The sequence below is a fragment of the Macrotis lagotis genome, chromosome 1, assembly GCF_037893015.1.
Source record: "Macrotis lagotis isolate mMagLag1 chromosome 1, bilby.v1.9.chrom.fasta, whole genome shotgun sequence".
NCBI classification, from domain to species: domain Eukaryota; kingdom Metazoa; phylum Chordata; class Mammalia; order Peramelemorphia; family Peramelidae; genus Macrotis; species Macrotis lagotis.
The window spans coordinates 495,923,956-495,932,865 of NC_133658.1; the positions used below are offsets into that span (position 1 = coordinate 495,923,956).

The 8,910-nt window shown below is 37.0% G+C and overlaps 1 pseudogene; it reads left to right on the forward strand.

Annotated features, from left to right (window-relative positions):
• The first annotated feature begins 1,654 nt into the window (after window positions 1–1,654).
• LOC141520470 (large ribosomal subunit protein uL6-like) lies at window positions 1,655–2,293 on the forward strand (annotated as a pseudogene).
• The last annotated feature ends 6,617 nt before the right edge of the window (window positions 2,294–8,910 follow it).

Sequence of the window (8,910 nt, forward strand, 5' to 3'; positions counted from 1 at the left end):
CTACATCTACCGTTAACAAAACCCTGTATCTGATATGGATGAAGCCATCAATAAGCTGAAGGAGGAATCTTTTTTTTTTAAGCAGGAATCTTAAAAGGATCAGTGAGAGTCTGACTTGGAAAGTGAGCCCTTCTGTCATTTAATTTTATCATAGACTTCAAAATTGGGAAATTACTTAAAATTTTCTTTACATACTCATCAATGTTGAGGGGCAAAGCCTCTCTCAGGTGTTCTCTCTAAAATATTTCAAAAACTTTAAAATTATGACTAACTAATTTTCAAGAGACAGAACCCACAGAAAGATCCAGTGAGGCAATTCTCCAGCCCAAGGTAACCTGCTCTGTTCCTCGGGTTGGAGGGGTGGCAGAGTGAAGGAGCTTCAACCTTCAGGGAACAGCCCCAGGGTGTCTGGGTCCCTGGCATCTCTGGCTCCTAGCAGCAGAAGCAGTTTCCTGACCTGCTGCTACCCCAAGGGAGCACCAAGCACAACTTGGAAGATCAGCAGAGTGACCTCTGCCAGAGTGAATGTGAAGCTCAGGCCAGGGTGACCCCCCTCAGCACAGCCCAGATCCCAGGAAATGGAAGCAGGCCTGTGGAGCTGCCCAGTAGGAGCCACCCAGAATCTTATCCCTGATTGCTCAGCTCACAGAAGGTAAGGGATTGGAGGAAGACTGCTGAGGTCTGTCCTCTGTCCCTGGGAAAGGATTCTGGGACTTTGACCACATTCAGACCTTGGTCATAGTCAGGGGCCCCAGAGGGGTGAGCTTGTGGCCATTCAACAGACCAGGAGAGCAGTCAGAGCCTCACATACTGAGGTCCTTGTGGGGAGGTGTTCCAGTAATATTCAAAAGCTCAGGAAGCACCCCAAAACCAAGCACAGGTTGGGGAAATGAGTAAATAGGAAAAAAGGACCTGACCATAGACAATTACTTTGGTCCCATGGAAGACCAAAATACACAATTTGAAGATGAGAAAGTCCAAGCTTCTGCATTTAAAGACTCCAAGAAATATAGAAGTTGGGCTCAGGCTATGATAGAGCTCAGAAAAGATTTTGAAAATTAAGTAAGGGAGATAGAAGGAAAAATTGGTAAAGAAATGAGAGAGATGCAGGAAAAACATGAAAAAGAAGTCAGCAGCTTAGTCAAGGAGATCCAAAAAAATGCCAAATAACTTATTAAAAACCAGTTTAGGTCAAATGGATAAAACAGTTCAAAAAGTTATTGAAGAGAAAAATGCTTTAAAAAGCAGAACTGGGCAGAAGGAAAAGGAGATAAGAAAGCTCTCTGAGGAAAACAAATCCATCAGATGTAGAGTGGAGCTAAAGGAAGCTGATGACTTTGTGAGAAATCAAAACACAATAATACAACACCAAAGAATGAAAAACTAGAAGAAAATGTGAAATATCTCATTGAAAAAAAAACTGATCGGGGCAGCTAGTTGGCACAGTGAATAGAGCACCAACACTGGAGTCAGGAGTCCCTGAGTTCAAATCCAGTCTCAGACACTTAATAATTACCTAGCTGTGTGGCCTTGGGCAAGCCACTTAACCCCATTTGCCTTGCAAAAAAAACTAAAAAAAAACGCTGATCTAGAAAACATATCCAGAAAAGATAATTTAAGAATCATTGGGCTCTTTGGCCCATTCATGATCAGGATGAAGACCATTTTAAGCAACCAGACTGTGGACATTGCGGAAAATGTTGACATTTCTCTGAAGGGTCAGACAGTTATTGTGAAGGGGCCCATAGGAATCCTCCGCAGGGATTTCAATCATATCAGTGTGGAACTCAGTCTCCTTGGAAAGAAGAAAAAAAGGTTCCAGGTGGACAAGTGGTGGGGAAATCGAAAAGAACTTGCAACTGTACGCACAATCTGTGGTCATGTGCAGAACATGATCAAAAGTGTTACTCTGGGTTTTTGTTACAAGATGAGGTCTGTGTATGCTTACTTCCCCATCAATGTTGTTATTCAAGAGAATGGCTCACTTATTGAAATCAGAAATTTCTTGGGTGAAAAATATATCTGAAGAGTGCGTATGAGACCAGGTGTGGCTTGTGCGGTTTCTCAAGCCCAGAAAGATGAGTTGATTCTTGAAGGAAATGATATTGAACTTGTATCAAACTCAGCTGCCCTGATCCAACAGGCCACTATAGTCAAAAACAAGGATATCAGAAAGTTTTTGGATGGTATCTATGTTTCTGAGAAAGGCACAGTGCAACAAGCTGATGAATAAGTTGGAAAAGATGCCAAAGGCTGTGTCCTGAGGAATCAACACTTATTCAGATGTCAAAAGAAAAATACCTTTTTGTCAAAAAAAAAAATTATTGGGGGGCAGCTACGTGGTGCAGTGGATAGAGCACTGGTCCTGGAGTCAGGAGTACCTGAGTTCAAATCCGGCCTCAGACACTTAATAATTAGCTAGTTGTGTGGCCTTGGGAAAGCCACTTAACCCCATTGCCTTGTAAAAACCTAAGAAAAAACAATTATTGGGTTGCCTGAAAATCATGATCAGGAAAAGAGCCTTGACCTCGTTTTTGTTTGTTTGTTTTTTAGATTTTTCAAGGAAATGGGGTTAAGTGGCTTGTCCAAGGCCACACGGCTAGGTAATTATTAAGTGTCTGAGGCCGGATTTGAACTCAGGTACTCCTGAATCCAAGGCAGTGTTCTATCCACTGCACCACCTAGCTGCCCCTTGACTTCGTTTTTTAAAGAATTTCTACGGAAAAATAGCTCTGATATCCTAGAAGCAGAGGGTAAAATAGAAATTGAGAGAATCCACTGATCTCTGCTGGAAAGAGATCTAAAAAAAAAAAAACAAACCCCAGAACTCCCAAGTCAAAGAGAAAATATTACAAGCAGCCAGAAGGAAACAATTCAAATATCATGGAGCTACAGTCAGGATTACACAGCACCCAGCAGCATCTACATTAAGGGCTCATAGGACTTGGAATATAATTATTTCGGAAGACAAAAGAGCTTGGAATGCAACCGAGAATCAACTACCCAGCAAAACTGAACATCTTTTTCCAGAGGAAAAGATGGACTTTCAATGAAATGGGAATTTCAAATGTTCTGTTGAAACAGCCAGAGCTGAACACAAAGTTTGATCTTCACATACAGGACTCAGGTGAAACAGAGATAGTGGATGGGAAGGGTAAATTATGAGGGACTTAATGATGATGAACTGTGTGTATTCCTGAATGGAAAGATGATAGTGATAATACTTATATTAACCTCATTTAATAGAGCAAATAGAAGGAGCTTTTGTAGATGAGGCACTGGAGACAGATGGATTTGAAGTCATAATATATTGTAAAAATGGAGTCAATAGGTGAAAGGGAAATGTACTGGGAGAAAGAGAAAGGAGAGGTAGAAAAGGCTAAGATATCTCCTGTAAAAGATATTTCATGTAGCTTTTGCAATGGTGTGGAGGGGGGTAGGCGAGGGGGGGGGATTGAGGGAGCCTTCATCTTCATTGGAAATGGCTCAGAGAGGAAACAGCATACATACTCAATGGGATATAGACATATAGAAGAAAATGGAGAGAAGGGGGACAGGGGAGGGAAGGGGGGATGTGGGTAGTAGAGGAGAGGGTAGATCATAGGAGAGAATAGTCAGATATAACACATTTTCTTTTTTACTTTTTGCAAGTTGTGATTGGGTGGCCTGTCTAGGACCACGGGGCTGGGTGGTTGCTCAGTCTCTGGGGTGGGATGCGGGTTTGGGGCTCTTGGCCCTAGGGCTGGTGCTCTGTCTGCTGTGCCACTTGGCTGCCCCACAACACATTTTGAAGAGGGTGCAGAGTGAAAGGAGAGAGAAAATATAATAGATGGTAGTGGGGAGGAATGGATGGAGGGAATTACAATCAGCAACAGCAAATGTGGAAAAATATGTAAGTATCTTCTATGATGGAGTTATGATAAAGAATGTGATCCACTGGAGACAGAGCTAATGGTATCAGAACACAGACTGAAATGCATTTTTTTTTCCCTTTCACTTTATTTCTCATGAGGTTTTATATTTTTGTGGGGGAGGGGGTATTATGTTTACTCTTAAAAAAGAATATTTTAATGTGTAAATAAAGAAAATTTTAAAAAGTGAATGTTGAAACTTGTTTTTGCATGTAGCCAATGAAAAATAAAATAAAATAAAAATGAAACAAATATTCATCAGTTCCATATGTAAGATCCTTAACCTGATTTTTAGAATTTATTACTAACACATACTTAATGCCTGTTTTTTCTCAGAAATGTGTCTGTGTGTGTATCCTAATTCTTAGATTTCTAACAGTTAAACCTCATTGTTTTCTCGAAGTTTACTACCTCAGTAAAGTTCTTTATTTTATTTTTCCTCAAAACTTTTACATTTTCAGCCTTTCCCTGTGGAGCCGCCCATTTTTATATCATCCTGAAAGAGTAAAATTGTTCAAGAACCTAATGTTATACGTGAACAAATACCTATTATCAAGAGGTTGGTAAACCCAAGAACTCCTTTACTTAGATGCTCATTTACTTAGGTTTGAATTTGACCACAAATTCAGATTAAAGGTAGTAAAAATTTTCATACTTACCTTCTATTATAGTACCTCAGATATTTTAGTAATAATATGTAAATTAGTAGGTTTAGTATTACAACAACTGTTCATCTGTCTGATAATATAAATTTGCTAAACAAAAAAGGGAGGGACATCGTTATGATATCAAGACTATCTCTTCAAAGTGATCTGACAAGCAATAATAGGAAAAACTCCCTTAGCTCTGAGTCAATTGTGTTGCCAAGTTCCACATTTTTTTTTTTTTTTTTGGTTTTTGCAAGGCAATGGGGTTAAGTGGCTTGCCCAAGGCCACACAGGTAAATATTAAGTGTCTGAGGTCAGATTTGAACTCAGGTACTCCTGACTCCAGGGCCAGTGCTCTATTCACTGGGCCACCTAGCCACCCCCATGTTCCACATTTTTATAGAATATTTAAGATAGCTAGGCTCAATAGTAATCAGAAAATTTTCCTGTTCATTAAAGAAATAGCACAATGAGAAACTGAATATAAAGGAGCCTACCTTTGTGCAAAGTTATCCTCAACTTCTCTTAGAGAAAAATATCCACCTGTAGCAATTCTCAAGCTCCACTCCATTTGGACAGCAGATGACTTTCCATGATGGACTATTGGCATAAGACTAATTCAGACAATCATACTTGAAATCAAACTCAGAACAATACCTATGTCCCATAGCAGTTTGTCTCAAATATTACTTTTTTTGGTGGGACCGTGATAGGGTTAAGTGACTTTTCCAGGGTCTCACAAGCTAGTAAATATTAAGTGTCTAAGGCCGTATTTGAACTCAGCTCCTCCTCCTCTGTACCACCTAGCTGACCCCTCAAATAGTAAATTTATACTAAACACAGTTAGTTTAGGGTTAGGGCCTTATAATTTTTCTCATGTTGCATGATAAGTTAACAATGAGCACAAAGAAGGATATTCATTAACCTTTCATTTATAATATATGAATAATTATATACTAAAGTTTTGCACATACAGTGAATATATGAAAGTCGACTCCAAATCCAAGAAAAAAAATTGACTACAGCAAACTTCCAATTTTGTATTGTCTGCTAACCCCCAAGGCAAAATGAAATGCTTGAATCTAAAGCAGATGTGTCCAACCTGTGGCCCTCAAATAACTGGAAAATGAAGGAAAAGGTGAGTACATGCTCAGTGTTAACATAAAAAATGGAATGTTCTTATTTTTTGTTTAAAAAGTAAATGTTTTATTATTATACTCATTATTTTTTATTATTATACTTTGTTATATTATATTTTATTATTATACTCATTGGTAATATGAGTTACATTGTTGTCATAAATAGTAAATTCTACAAGCTTTTGTTGGGTGATATGGCTCAGAAGAACTAAAAGGTTGGACACCCATGATCTAAGGTCCACTTGTTTGAAAGTTGGCTCAAAGATGTAACTTCAGTAAGATTGGGGGGGAAAATTGTAAAACTCAAATAATATCTTTAATAAATTAAAAAAAAAGATGTAACTTCAGTACTTGAGAATCCCTAATGGCATTCAATAGCTCTTCTTCATTTGAACCTTCAGCTAGGGAGGGAATGATTTCAAGTAAAATATTCTATACGAATCACATCTAAAACCCAGTATAGAGTAATACACTATGTAATAATTACATTCAGTGCTTATGATGTACAAGGCACTATGTTTATCACTCTACAATTATATCTTTTGACCCTCACCACAACCCTGGGAAATAGGTGCCATCATTATCCTATTTTACACATGAAGAAACTGAGGAAACAGGTGACCTGACTTTCTGAAAATCACAGAGTAATAAATTTCTGAGACTTGAACTTGAGTTTTCTGATTCTTGTAGTTTTCTAAGCATGTCTCCTTATTGCCAGGTATCAAATGTATCTTGCATTAGGAACTAATTTACCACAATTAGCCTAGTAGGCTAACAATTTCTCTCTTTCTCTCTCTCTCTCTCTCTCTCTCTCTCTCTCTCTCTCTCTCTCTCTCTCTCTCTCTCTCTCTCTCTCTCTCTCTCTCTCTCTCTCTCTCTCGCAAGGCAATGGGGTTAAGTGACTTGCCCAAGGTCAGACAGCTAGGTAATTATTAAATGTCTGAGGCCACATTTGAACTCAGTTCCTCCTGACTCTAGGGCTGGTGCTCTATCCATTGCACCACCTAACTGCCCTAGTCTAACAATCTCACTGTAAATGAGACTACATAATTTAATTTCAGGATAAAATTTGAATCAAATCAAATTTGGGTTTACTATCTCAGACTGGAATGCTTATAACCTAAATTTTCTATGGGTCATTATTTTTACTAGTAAAATTATAGGGTCAGCAAGTTACCCTCAGTTAGTTTGCTGCAAAAGATTTAAAGTGACAGTCTTGTATTATCACCCCTTGGATACATGGACATTTTCTGAAATACTGAAATTGCAAACATAATCTCCTTTATATAATAATGAAATTAAGTATTTATATTCCTTACCTAAGGAGTAAAATACATCTTTCTAATGATCCTTTAAGGTCAGAATTTTGATATGTTATCTACAATTTAATGCTGCAAATATATTTCTGTTCTTTCCACATCACAAAGAATAAGCAAATAAGGTTTCTCATATCCTTATCTAAATGAGATTAAATTCCTTCCTCAAACCTCTTTCCAAAAAACTCTTAATTTTCAAATCTTCTGTGCAAACAGACCATAATGTTCTCAGTTTTCTACTCATTTCCTTTTATCCTTAATTGCTTAAAATTTCTCTTCCTTTCTTTTATGAATTTCCAGAGAACTTAAATTTAAGCCCCTCAAAATTATATCTATCTTGATCCAACATTTCTCTTACTGTCTTCTATTTGCTTAATTCCTTTAATCTTCATTTCCCCATCATATAGCAGACTATAGAATTAATCTTTTCTTTACTGAATTTTATCTTTAAAATTAGCACAAGTTTTTATTTTGAAACACCAATTAATTGCAATACTGTTATCTTGAGGGTTCTTAAAAGCTTAAAATGTATGGTTTATTCCAATACTTTTTGGTGAGTTGTGCTTCTAGTTCACCTCAATAATTAAGTTATGTTATATAATCCACATTAGAAAATACAGTGGTAATACAAAACATTCTTCCAAAATAAATTTTATTTACTTCTAAATTACTCCCTAATTTAAACAAGCTACTCCCCTTTTAATGGTCTAGAAAAGAGTTAATAGGCAGTTATTAAAATTTAAACTGCAAACTCCTTTTTTTCCTTCACTTTGGAACTTTACTGATACACCTTCCCCCAATCAGTGAAATTACCTTCCCCTTGCACTAAAAAACACTTTCCAAGGAAAGATGACAAAAAAAGTCTAATTTAATTTTAAAGAGTTTTATTTTTATTTTTCCTTAAAACAAATTCTACATAGTAACCCAAAATTCACTAAAATACTTCAGTATTATTTATAAAAAGCATTCAAACTATAATTTGAAAATTCACATAGAGAAATTATATTTCAGTCACAAATTTAGTCTCTAATTAGATTACATTGTCATAATTCCTGCAGACTTGGGGAAAAGATTTGCTTTTCTCTTATTGGTATTATCTCTCTTATCTGCCTCCCCAACTTGTGAGAGAGAGAGAGAGAGAGAGAGAGAGAGAGAGAGAGAGAGAGAGAGAGAGAAACACATAGAGAGGAAAAACAAAGAGATTTTCTTTCTTTCTTTGAAGGCTTTGAAAAATCTGCAGAAAAGTTTTCAGTATTTACATCCTTTTTTTCTTTAGAAAAAGGTGAGTTTATTTACCAAGTCACAAAACAGACTATGACAAGACAGACACCTAGAAGTATTGCTGGTGGTTTTCCTTGTTTGCCACTGCAAGTTTAATCAAAAAGTCCAGAAAGTCTCTGCTTGATAGGATATGATATTGAAAGCCAGCAGAACTTTTTTGACACTCTACCCTTCTAAACTCTCTGTATTTTCTCACAGTAGTTTTTATGGGTGAGAAGATGTTCTAAAGACATCACTAATTCCTATCCATTTTCATCCTTATGAATATTTATCTTCATAATCCACAACAGAGTCTGGGTCCAGGCGATGTGGAGGGGCTAGGCTGGAAATGGAGTTGTCAGTCTTTCCTCTAGAACCCCTCTTAATTTAAAAAAATCTCTTTATGTTCCTTAATCCCCTTCTGAGTCTCTTCCTTCAGGGGTTTTCTTTTTTTGGTAGCATTGATAATGAGGGAAGTTTCTTCAAAAGTCCCTCTCGATTACACTAAAATTCTATTTTTGCATAGGCTATTTATCTATTTTGCTTAGAATGTACATCTGACTGATTATAATTCTTAAAATCCCATTCTTTATCTGACTGAATTTTATTTTTCCTTATTTCTCTTTCCTTCCCCATC